We start from the raw sequence: 12,826 nt of genomic DNA on the forward strand, positions 1-12,826 counted from the left end.
TATGAGACCAATGTTGATAACACACTGATGTTTTACTTCTTGCCATGTAATGTTTATCCTAAGCCTGGGACTTTTTAGTTTCCCATGCTCTGCCAGCCAGCTGAGGCACCAGCAGCCCAAACCAGAAAATAAGGAGGCTACAACCATGAGCAGAAGCTGCAATTCAACGAGATAAGAACACTTAATGGCATTCCTGGAGACAGGGAAAGATGCCAGTAAGGTGTTAGAAGACCCCAGACCACTGGACCAAAAAGGCACATGAAGAATGCATAAAGAGCACGTGAGGGGCAAGTGCATAGATTGTAAGGGCATAATTGTCCAGGGCTTCCTTTGTCCTGGGTCCCTCTCTGGAGGCACCCAGCTCAAGCTGGTTTTCCACTGTATCATTTCAATACAATATTTTTTATATAAGACTCGATACCTGAGACTCTGCTCTGGGAAGCCTAGGGATGAGCCTGAAGGAAGAGGAGGAGCCCGACAGCAAGTGTGTGTGTGTGTGTGTTTGTGCAGAGAGTCAAAGGGGCACCCATCTGCTCCTGGGAACTGCTGCTGTCAAGGGACCCTGCTCCTTCCTGGTGGTTATAGGCTCGGGTGGTGTGAGCAGGACTCTGGCCACTTCCCACCGCTCCTCGGTGGCAGGGAGGGGGGGATGTCCAAGCCCCGAGGACAAGGACCCAGGCTCCACGTTCAGCAGTTGCTGTTGGGAGACATCTCCCCAGTCTCTTGGAAACGCTGTCGCGTGGGAGATGCTGCCTGGGGAGTGAGTCACACTGCTGGGCAGGGGAGGGTGGCTCGCAGGGACGCCAGGCACCAGCCACCGCTCACCCCCAGGACCCTCTGCTCCCCTGGGTGCCACGATGGCAGAGGCAGAAAGCCAGGGTGTCCCCATTGAGCAGCATCTCCTGTGGCTGGGTGACAAACCCATGCCTCCTGCCCTGCTCTGCTGCTCTGGCAGCTGCTAAAGCACCAGGAAGTGTTTCCCAGGAGCTGCTTTTCCATACTATAGCATCAGGGAGAGAGGGAGCAGCCCTGGGATGGCAGCTCCTGCAGAGACAGAGATGCCGTGCCCCTCTGCATGGAGGCACATGGCATGAGAAAACAGTCTCCAGCCTGGAGGCTCTGGGGCTAAGGAGAAACTGAGGCATGTGGTGAGGAAGGAACTTGCAGCAGATCAAAGCTCCCCTGAGCCTCCTCAGCTTGAGCCACAGGGCAGCATCCCAGCTACTCCTCTTCAGGGATCACCTCCTCACCTGACCTCAAAGACAGCACAACTCCTCCAAAATCCATGGGATAATAAGCACCTCTTCTGAAAAGGAGCAATTGCCACAAAATACAGATTATGCAAATATCTTGGTTACCAAAATGATGCTCCCTGAATGCTGAGCAGGAAAGAAAGGAGCTGTGTGGAACAATTAATTTAGCCAAGAACTGCATCCCGTCTCCTCAAAGCACCAAGATGTGGAGAGGGTCCTCCTTGGGCAGAAGGGCTTTAGGAAGCTACCACAGCCCACTGACCATCACACCAGGGACAGAGACAGCACTTGGCCTTGCCCTTTCCTTCCAAAGCACTTCAGAGCCATTATTATCAGTCCCCTTGGAAGAATAAGGAAACTGAGGCACAGAAGGAGAAGGCAGTTGTCCACCAAGACCCAGCGTGCACAGAGAAGAAGCTCAGGTGCTGCTGCTGGGATGCCCCAAGCTGGGCATGGAGTGGGGCATCCCACTGCTTCCCATTCCCCCTGCAAGTGCCCCTGGGTTGCTGGTGTTCACTGCTGTGGCCTGAGGTGTTGGACTTGCCAGAGTTGGCTTCACAGGGAGCAGAGGTGTTGAGAGAGGCAACAAGAGCACAAGGATGGGGAAAAATATGTGGGCTACTCGGGATGGGCTGGGATGGCAGCAGCCACCACAGCAAGCTGGTTAGGGAGGGCTAAGGAGGGACCTGTGAGTCTTGATTCAACAGGTGGGGTGTCAAGGTTTAACACTGGGCCAGCAATCCAAGGAATGTCAGATGCTCTCTATTAATCCCTCTCCCTTCCCAGAAAGGGAAAGGAAAGAGAATAAGGGAGAGAGACTTACAGGTTGGAAACTAAGCTACACAGCTTTAATGAAACAGGATTGATGAAAAGGGAAATCATGCAAGATATACAAATATATGCAAAATCAGTATCTCATCACCACTGAGACTGCAGGACAGGCCCTGTGGAAATCCCAGACTGGGCTCTTGGAGTCAGCAGCAGATGGGAGCTGGATGCAGGAACACACAGATTCAGGAACACACAAATTGGGATCAAAGCCAGAAGAATGGACAGAGCCCTTCCAGGACACTGGCCATGGATGAAGAGAGCTTGACCCTCACGATTCCTCAGATTTATACAGGGTATGACACGTGTGGGATGAAACACTGTGTTTGGTCAGTTTTGGGTCACCTGTCTGTTCTGCTACTCCCTGCAGGAGGGTCCCAAGTGTGACCCCTTTCTTCCCTGATGTTCCCGAGTTCTGGTTGTTCTCCTTGACGAACTGCTTTGGAGTTCTTCAAGCCTTCTCTGCTGCCACTGTGGGTCAGCCTTACAGCCCTCAGCCTTCAAGGGGGCTGCATAACTGGTCCCAAAGCCATGGGGGTGAGCATGGCTACCCCACTGCTGAGGGCAGAGTGGGCCACAAGCCTGGTGGCTGGTGGCAGAGGACCCTGACAGCAACTTCAGCCTTGCAAGCAAGGCAGCATTGGAAGGATCATATGCTGATTTGGAAGGATGGAGGTTGATGCACATGAGACAAGGGCTGTGAGGCAGCACAGCAGTGGTGGCACCATTTCACATTTGGCCACCACATTTCCCCCAGCATAAGGTTGGTGTTAATGGGGACAGCTGATACAACACTGCCATGCCATAACCACGCAGCATCCCTGAGCAGGAACAACCACTTCCCACAGCATCACTGGAGCCACCAGACTCACAGAGGTCTGAGCTCCCAGCACACTGCCCTGCCCACGCTTGCCTGCCTGGTGGTAGTCACACCAAGTCTCACTGACGTTGCACAGGGAGGAAGGACAACTCATGATGCAGTAAATGCCAGCAGAGCCAGCCACACGATGACATTTCCTGTCCCCATGGAGAGAAGAAGCCATAAGTCAGCAGGAATGCTCGTTGCATCGTCCCCACGCACGGATACCAAGCAGACTGAGGGTAGCAGTGTGGGCACTGGCTGTGCTGGTCCAGCAGCTCAGCAGCCCCTCCTGCAGCCAGTGGCAGCAGCAAGACCCTAGTGCGAATGTCTCTGTGGGCAGCACCAGTGACCCCCTCTCACTGCCAGCACTGTCTGGCCAGAGATAATGAAGAACCTTCTCCAGTGCTGCAGGGCAGGTGGAGACCCAGATTCAATCCATCTCTGGATTTGAAGTGCCTCAATGGTATTTCTAAAATCCAGGAATTTCTTCCTGCACACAAGGAGAGGTGGATCTCATCCCCACCTGCCCAGCTTCCAGAGAGGAAATGCATGGCTGGCCATGGAGCAAGGCTGGATATCCACACAGGGAGATGCACCCACCTGATCCACCCAGGGACCTTCTCCCACCTGTTGATGAGCAGAAGACTCTCTGTAGGCTATGCCACAGCTGGGCAACACCAGGGAACAGATCTGCCCAAAGGGTCCCAAAGCTGGATGGAGGCCCAAGACACATGTTCTTTGAGGCAGGGACCACATCTTTTGCATCCTCTGCATCTGTTCCAGCCCCCAGCTGAAGAGCTGGCAGGACAGCAGTGCCCTGAACCCAGCCAGCCTGCAGCACTGGGAGGAGCAGGCTGGGAACCAGAGCTGCCTGCAGCCTTGCCAGGCTCTACAGGCAATTCAGCTGAGATGTTCCTCCAGATTTGTTAAAGCACAAACTGAGCGATGGCAGGATATTGGCTTTACCACATCAGCTGCCCTTCCTACAGCCTTTTTACTGCTGCTCCTTTCAGTAGCTCCAGTTAATACATTACATGTCTCTACCAAGAGTCCTTTTAGACCAACAGCCTCTGAGTTGCTTGGAAACTGCTGCAGCCACCGAAAGCCACCGTTGGGAGGGACCAAGGCCAACCTGCTTCCCAGGGCTGCCAGCACCTGGCAGCACAACCATGCTCCCTTTCCCAGCATGTGCTGGGAGCCAGAGGAAGCAGAGATGAGATGGGAGCAGCTCTGACATGCACCAGGCACAAGAAAGCCAGGAAAGGCTCAGAGACCAGGGGGCTTGTTGGAGGACTCAGAAATCCTATCGATATATTTCAAAACGTTCCTGGCCAGAGGGTGAGTTTCCAGACCAGTGTTCACAGAAAATGTGCTCGGCCTTGCAAGATTTATTTGGCTAAATCTGGACATTGAATTAAATCATTAAGAAGTGAGAGAGAGGGTTTTACTTTACAGGCAAGTCTTGGTACAGCCTTAATGGTGAAGTCATTTACTGACACTTCCGTGATCCTCTATGAATAATTAGGTATCTCTTCCAGTTTATGGCTTGCCATGAAATGCTGCTGCAGTTTTGGAGACAGCACCTTTGTAGGAATGACAAAAAGTATGTTTGGTTGCAGGAATGGAAGTGTAAGTATACTTACCCATTGGCCAGGATTCTGTGGGATACTTTCCTCTCTAATGGCTGTACAAGCATACATGCATCCCAGATTTATACCAGATTTTCCAGTTTTTGATTTACATAATATGTGAAATTTTCTATATAAAATGGAGAAGAGCACCGAGCTGTTCCTGCCAACCCACCCGCCTGGATCCAGCACTCCCCTGTCTCGCACCACTTGGGCTTCCCTGCAGTGACAGTGCTCTGGGGATCCCACAACTGCCTTTGGGATCCCATCTTTCAGCTCCACGCTGCCAGGGAGAAGGAAGGGTGGGGAACCCAAGGCCAGCTCAGTGTGGAAATCCCCAAGAGAAGAAACATGAGGGAAGCAGGTTCTGCCAAGGCTGGTGAGATGCATCTCCAACAGCATCTCACCTGACGCCCTCCTCCATCGCCCTGCTGAGGCACTGCCTTTTTTTTTAAAAAAAAAAACAACAAACCAAAAATCCTGTGAAATTAGAAGTCTGATTGATATGAATATGTAACAACGCTGCTTTATTAATAGCAGCTGCATTATCAGTTCACTCCCTGCTATTGGCAGGAGATCTGGGATAATATGTGGTTTGAAAACTAAAGAGAAATGCAACCCGCAAAGGCAGAGGCAGCAAGATCATTTCATTCCCTTTCCTGGTGAGCAGGCCAGGCCAACATAAACATGATGGTCACCAAAGCATCACCATCACCCTTTCTGCCTGGTGGCAGGAGCTGGCATTGGTATGGCTCCATGGCATAGATGGTCCTGAGCACACCACAGAGCCATCTGCAAAAGGATGTGCAGCCTAAGGCTCCCAGTTAGAGCAGGAGATGTCACTTCAAGCAGGGGAGCACCACAGCCAGCTTTAACCTCTGCAAATTGAGGCCATTTGGTACAGAGCCTCACGCAAATCTCCCTGGCACTGGTAATATACTCCCTTTGCAGTTTGCTTTCCTTACATCTCCCACAACCACCCTGGAGGCTTAAATGAAAACAAGATTACAAAGGAGATTGGATTGGACATATTTCTGGTGTGCTATTTTAGCTGTAAATTATGCCAGCTTCATAAAACCCCAACTGTTCTTTCCCGAGGTCCCTGCATAGATTGGCTTGCTAAGATCAGGTGTCTGGGTGTGTGCTGTGGGCAGGCATGGCTTGGAAAAACAGGGTCCAAACAGTAGTAGTGCTACATATATATATACATACACACATACACACACACGTATATGCACGTACACATGGGCATGACAGCACCCAAGACCTTCCTATGCCCATTGATTGGCTGAACAGTGACACACACACACAGGTCACCCAAGATCTGCCAGGCTTCAGCAATCTGACCCTTGGATGAGCTGTGCCATTTCAGCTGCCTGTGCCACGGCAGCTGCTGCTTTCCTCAGGCTCAGCTAATCCCAGGAGAGAGCAGAGCATCAGGCAGTGCAGCCTGACACAAGGCGGGGCAAGGTGTGGGACATGGGGCCATGCTCTGTCACACCGCAGGGGGTGAGTGTGCACGTGTGGGCACACACAGCGAGGCAAGCAGGGCTTTCTGCTGTGGTAGCTGCAGGGCTCCCAGCCCCAGGCAAGGCTGGGGAGAGGGACGCTGCAGAACGGCCACAGCCTGAACTTTGCTACAGCAAACCTGGCACAAGGTTTTGCAATTCCTCTCACGAGCATCACTGCACCTTGGCTGTGCTCCACGACCCTGGAGGACGGAGCAGGCAGGCTCCCAGCACACGGAGCTGCTTCAGGGGGAGTCTAGCAGCGCTGCCCAACACAACAGCTTGGTTCACACTCAGCTCCAGCCCCCGGCCCCTCTCCTACGGTGCTAACAACGCCCCTGCACCCCCGCATTAGGGGCTGCCCCCACACCGTGCTGCCGGCAGGGCGTGCAGGCAGCTAGGCAACGGGGGCTTCAGCAGAGTGCCACGGCTCTGGCTGCTGCAAGCACTCTGTCACTGCTGGGGGACTCTGAGCTCCAAGGAGTCGAAGCTGGCGAAGCCCCCCAGCCCACGGGAGCACTCCTCCACCCGCTCCCCGTTACCTGGAGGCAGACGGCTCGGGAGCGGCAGCTCTGCCTTTCCAGCAGCAGACACGGCAGCCCCCCCAGGCACACTCCCGCAGCTCCACATCATCAGAGCTGAGCACCGTGCTCCCCGCACAGGACAGCTCACAGCCCGCCGGCTCAGGAAGCCACACAAAGAAAACCTTGCCCTGGCAGGACAGGTCCAGCCCGTCCTGTCCATCCTCCTCTCCAACCAGCTCCTCCAGGTAATGCTCCAGCAGACTTTGTTTTGCACACCTATCCTAAGCCTCCCAAATGAAAAATACTTGCAGGGCCAGTGACCTCTGAGGTGACCACACCATTTGTGGGCAGACACCTGCATGCGTTCTCCTAAGGAACATACAGCACCCAACCTGCAAACAAAGAGGCAATGCAAGATGGCAGAGGTTTTTGCATTGCAACATCACATATTAGGAAGAAAGGGGCAAAAGCTCAAGAGTGGTCAAGGCAGCATAAAAATGCTGGACAGACATGAAAAGGTTCGTACTTGAAGACCCTGAGGTGCCTCACCTTGCTTTACCACGGGGAACTGCATCTCCCTCAGATGGACACACACACACACACGTCCCCAACTGCAACAAGCCATCTCTGCACGTTACACTGTGCCTTTCACCACTGGGACCTGGCACAGGGCTTGTCTGCATGTGTACACATCTATCAATACAAAACCAGGCTTCCTAGGCAATCAATAATGCTATTTAAGAGATAAATCTCACTATTGACTGGCTGTTGAGGCCAGGTCCTGATTAATTTGAAAGAGAGAGAGAGAATGGCAAGGGAGCTCAGAAGCGTTCCCAGTGGCACTGGGCATCAGTCCTGTGTGCTCAGGCTGTGTAGGCAGGGATGGATTGGACCATCTGTCTGTGTGCTACAGCAAGACAGGGCTGTGCAGGGACCCATCTTCTAAGGGGGATGCAACTCCACTGCCAAACAGCTCTGAGACCTGAGACTAGAGTCTTAAACCCAGCAGGGACCACAAGTTATGGCTAGGCAGAGAAACGCTGATTGTTACACAGCTGAGAATCTGTGCTCCCTTGAGGAAGGAAAGGTCCATCTGAACACGTACGAGCACTTACTGTGCCATACACAAATTAAAGCTTGGACATTGTGTTCCCTGAGCCCAGCTGTGGCTGTGCCAGATTTGATGCTCCTCTACCAACCCACACACAGCCTTGATGTTTTGATCATCACTTCAAGCAGGTTGAAGGGACATGTTGGCTGGCAAACCCTCAAAGGTGGCTCCTGGCCTCCATGTCTCTGTCCTGGCTGCAGGAGAAGCCTCTGATGTGGTGCATGTAGAGATTCCCTCAACCCACCTTTGGCCCTCCATGTTTGGGAAAGGTCAACTCTCACCAGAACCGGTCAGAGCCGAGGATGAGCAGAGCTCACCCAGGCTCATAGTGGAAGACTGTGAAGGAGCCATCCCTTTCCTTCCTGTGGAAGACAAGCATTCAAGGGAGAATGACATTGAAGAGAAAGCACTACTGAAACCAAAGGACATGACTGCCATGCCAACAGACTGCCACTGTACTGCCAACAGATAATATTCTGGCAGATGAGAGATTTCCAGCCCTCCAACAGCAAGGATCTGAACAGACTCCCAGCAGGAGCCACGGAAGAAGACTCTGTTTTAGGTAAGCTGGATCAATCAGAAAAAAGATTAGTCCTTCAACAATCCAGGGCATCTTCCAGCCCACAGTGCCCAAGGCCATCACTTCCCCAAGCTACAGGACTTGAGGAGGGAAGGTGCCACATTCTCTTCCATGTTCCTGAGTGTTTCTCCCTGGCTGATGTGCATCTATGTCTTTGTCCCCCAATTTCAAATTCAGAGCAACCCAACAGCAACTGGTGCTAAACTCACGGGTGCAAATCAGATGAGAGTCTTGTGCTGATTTCAGTGGGAATGGGAAAGGACTGTGGCCTGAGGCTTTGTCCTTCAATGCCAGGGAGCAACCACTGAGCGAACCACAAAAACATCTTCCTGGCATTATGGGGGCTGCTATTGGAGGCAAAATTCCAGCTCTGAAGAGCCTTGGTCAAGTCCCAGAGCTCTGCTTCCTGCTGTCCCCCAGCATGCAGGTCAGCTCACACAAGCTCAGGCAGTAAAGCAAAACATGAAGGTGGCTGGTGCAAACAGCACCTTATCTCCTGAGTGCTTCCCACTCAGGGACTTCTCCTGTGCTAGACTGGGCTTTATGCTTTTAGGCTTCAGTTCAAGGCTCCAACTAGCTTACCTCAAGACAGAAATGAGCTCCAGAGCTTGTTACCAGCACACTGCTGCTCACTGCAAGGATCAGGCCACCCTTCTCCCTCAGGAAGCTTGAAGCCAATGGGTCCCTGTCCATCCTAACTCATCAGGTGGCACCTCTTCCCTTCCCCAGCCTCATCTCCAGCACCCTGCTCCTTGGCTTACAGAGCTGAAGGACCAAGCCTGAGCCTGTTTCCGTTGCCTTCCCAATGCTCTCCCCCTACCCACCACTGTACCAAGAGGATGTGGCGCTGCATCTGCTCCACAGTGCCTTCCTTATCAAGCGATCCCAATTCCCCTGTGCTGGGAAAGCCTCCCGGGAAGCCGAGTCAGCTGCTGGCAGCCAGCAGCATTGGTGCCCAGGGCGGGATCGGGGACTTCACACAGGTACAAGCTGCAACAGCTGGGGCTGCTGCAGGGGCTCGGGAGCAGCGCTGCAGTGCAATGGTGGCTCCTGCCGTGCCGAGCGGGCGGGCAGTCGGCACACGGGACTGCCAAACCAGGAGAGCAGCCATGCTCCTGGAGATGGACCCTCGGGGTGCCCGGGGGGGGCTGCTGCTTTCCCCCGCTGGGCTCCTGCAGCAGCATCGCCCAGCCCGAGGAGCTCAGCGGCTCTCGGCTGATGCCCCCACCGAGCAACAGGCACTCCCGGGTACACACACAACCCCCGGAGCCCGCTGTCCCCACCGAGCAACAGGCTCTCCCGGGTACACACAACCCCAGAGCCAGCTGTCCCCACCGAGCAACAGGCTCTCCCGGGTACACACAGCCCCCCGAGCCCGCTGCCCACCCCCCGCACCCCTGCACCGGTGCACCGGCTCCAGCCGGCAGCTGCTGACAGCCGCAAGCACCGGCTCGTCCCCTGTGTGGGGACAGCGGCGCTGGAAGGAGGCAGCCAGCATGTTAGCATGGCGGGGGGACGTTCAGCATGGTGGGGGGACGTTCAGCATGGTGGGGGGACGTTCAGCATGACGGGGGGGCGAGCACGGCAGCAGGTCCTCCCCCAGCAACCAGAAAGCGGGAGGCTGCAGGCTCAGCCACACGCCGGTGCTGAAAGGCACAGGGAGAGGGCACTGTCTGGGCAGACAACGCCTGGGGGGGACACGGTGAAGCAGTAAGAACCTTCTTGAAAATAGAAAAAAAAAAAAAAAGATTTTTTTTTGGTTGCCGCTCAGGTGCAGCGTGAGCTCCTTGCTGCAGGACGACATGGATGCCAGCAGCTCAGGCATGTGGGGAGTAGGGACGGCTGCTAAGCAGAGGGAAGCAGCCCGCCTGGGTCTCTGCTCAGAAGAGGGGCAGTACCAGCTCTCCCCTGCCCTCCACCCAGAGCCCGGCCACAGGTCCAGCCTCCCTCGGGCCTGACCCGGAGCCTCTCTTGCCCTCGAGGCAGTCTCACGCATAAGAACACCCAGCCCAGCCTGCCGTGGTGCAAACCAGCTTTCCTGTCCTCCAGCTTTCCCCTGTCGACCTGGGGAAACTGAGGGAAGGTGGAAGGCAGCACACAGCTCACTGCTGGTAATGAGGGAAGAGAAAGAAATGTTTTCAAAATGGTCTTGCCCAAAAGCAAGTCCTGCTGCTGACAGGGAGGAAAACATCCCATCCAAATTGCTCTAGAACAGTGAAATGAGGAAGACAACCCAAAAAAGCCTCAAGCTAAAATGGATTTGTCTCTGTTCTTTCAGCTCAATCAACCACGATCTGTGATAACTTCCACGACACTGGGCTAACACCAAGAACGTCACCACCCAGGAGCACGCCAAGGTGACCTGGGGGGCAGTGGCAGAGCTCCCTCCCCTGCACCCCTCTTTCTCTGCACAGCCTTGCCCTGCCTGGGAGCCCTGGAATGGCAAAAGACACCTCAGTGCTGAGCAGCACTGATCTGATTCACACCATGTGAGCCCCTCAAACCAGGTTCCTCTTCCTGTGCATCACGGCATGTACCTCCCACAGATACACCGTCCAGGGACCACTGAGGTTGCAAGAGAGAGATGGGGCAGTGGGACAGCTGGGAAGAGGATATTCCATCACCACTCTGGTGCCTGCAAAAGGCCACACGCGCATCACCAGCTGACCCTGTGCCGTGGGCTCTCAGGGGAGGACGAGACAGAGCTCTGCCCCAGTACCTCCATGCTACAGACGGCTATCGGGCACCCAGAGGCCAGGGAGCTGGTCATCCCTCCCGCACGCCGCGGGAAACACGGAGCCGCCCGGCATTAGGGTGTCGGAAAGTGCTGGGGAGGAGCCGGCGAGGCCTCCCGCCTCGTCGCAATCCCCTCTCTCCAGCCAGCGCATCCCCGGGGGAAGGCAGCAACTCCCGCCAACCGGCAGCTCCCCAGACGGAGCGCAAGACCGACAGGTCTCCCTGCCGCCGATGCTCCGCGGGATCCCGGCGGGCACCACTCGTGCCCCCGGGGACACGGGCTCACCTGGGTCCCGCCGCCGCCGCTCCCTCCGTGACCCTGCGGAGCCTCAGACGGGCGGCGCGGAAGGCGGGCAGGGCAGAGCAGCCGCAGCCCCCCGCCGCCCCCATGGCCGCCCCTCAGCGCTGGGCCGGGGCCCGCCGTCCCCGCTGCCGCCGCCCCGCAGCGCCCGCCCCCGCCATGCCGGCCCGGCGCTGCCCGCTCCCCCCGGCCGGCCGGCGGCGGCGGGCGCTGTGCGCGGCTCCGCGGGGCGGGGCGCGGGGCGGGATCCAGCGCTTCCTCCCGCCCCGCCGGGGCCGCGGGCCTTGCCCCCCTCTGCCTGCCGGACGCTGCTGGGCCCTCACTTTCGGTGGGCAGCGGGGCTGCAGCGGGGGTTGCCGGAGAAGCCCCTCGCCCGCACATCCTCACGTCCCCCGCGGCGAGCGCTGCTGCCCGCTGCCCGCTCCAGCCCCAGCCGACGCATCCCTCCGCTCCCTCCTGCTGCTTTCCCGTCTCTGGCCCCACGTCTCAGCAGACAGCCCAGGCAGACCCGCAGGCAGCGGGTCTCAGCGGCTCTGCTCCCTTTCCCCGTCCGAGCAGCCTGGGTGCCTTTCCGTTGTTGTCGGGTGCTTGAGCCACACACCCCCCCGGCACCCATCTGCAGCGGCACCTGCTCCTTCCTCCAGCACCAGCCCCTCTCACAGCCACTGCTGTGCCTGCCCTGCCGCCCCTGCAAGCCCCTCTGCCTGTGGCACTTCCTTCAAAGCCACTTGCCGTTTTGTCGTCCTCTCACTCGGTAGCATGAGAGCCTTCTGCAGTTCTCCATTACTTGTTTGGGTTTGCTTTTTGTTTGGTTTGCTTTCTAGTTTGGTTTGTTGTTGTTGTTTTTTCATTATTATTGTTATTTTTATTTACCTTTAGACATCATGTATGCTGTGCAAACATTGGTGCCTTACTCTTCATCCTCTTTTCCAAACGCATGGAATTGTCTGTTTGCCCATCTGCAGGTAACTCCATAGTAACTTCTCTCCCATTCTGGAAAGGAAAAAAAATATCCAACAAAAGCTCTTAAGGAAACTACACTATTGATGCACAAAAAGAGGTTTGTGAGCATTTCTTATGAAAAGATCAGGAAACGAGGGTTGGGAGGAAGGTTACCATGGATTTGGGGAATTCAAGTACACTATTAGCTGCCTTACATCCTCAAGAAAGAATGTTAATAGATTTGCAAGCCACAGATTCCTCCTTTGAAAGTCTGACTGCAATCACATCATTTTCCAAATCTCCACTTCTATTATTTCCCAGACCTCCAAGCAACTCATTTGCTCTGCACAGAAGCTGTACCTGCCTGTGGTTTCCTGGCTCAAAGCTTTTTAAAAAAATCACAGTCAGACTTGCTGCCTCCTGTTCATTTGCTGCCACTGCTCATCTCAGCAGCAGGTTCCTGGCCCTGTTGGTAGCTCAGTAGCTCCATGCTGCTCTTCCTCCAGAGCCCTTGGGGAAATCATGCCTGATCCTGGCAATCCCTTGCTCTCCA

General features: G+C 55.3%; 1 protein-coding gene across 3 annotated transcripts in view; it reads right to left on the reverse strand.

Moving 5' to 3' along the window:
- The window catches only part of FRMPD3 (FERM and PDZ domain containing 3), a 49,556-nt gene extending 38,201 nt beyond the window's left edge, over positions 1-11,355 (reverse strand). For all 3 annotated transcript variants that reach the window (XM_051630076.1, XM_051630078.1, XM_051630077.1), the window contains exon 1: positions 11,317-11,355. The gene's annotated coding sequence lies outside the window, so the exon portion shown is untranslated. The remainder of the gene's footprint in view (positions 1-11,316) is intronic.
- Between the last annotated feature and the right edge of the window lie 1,471 nt (positions 11,356-12,826).

The sequence above is a fragment of the Apus apus genome, chromosome 12 (assembly GCF_020740795.1).
Source record: "Apus apus isolate bApuApu2 chromosome 12, bApuApu2.pri.cur, whole genome shotgun sequence".
NCBI classification, from domain to species: Eukaryota; Metazoa; Chordata; class Aves; order Apodiformes; family Apodidae; genus Apus; species Apus apus.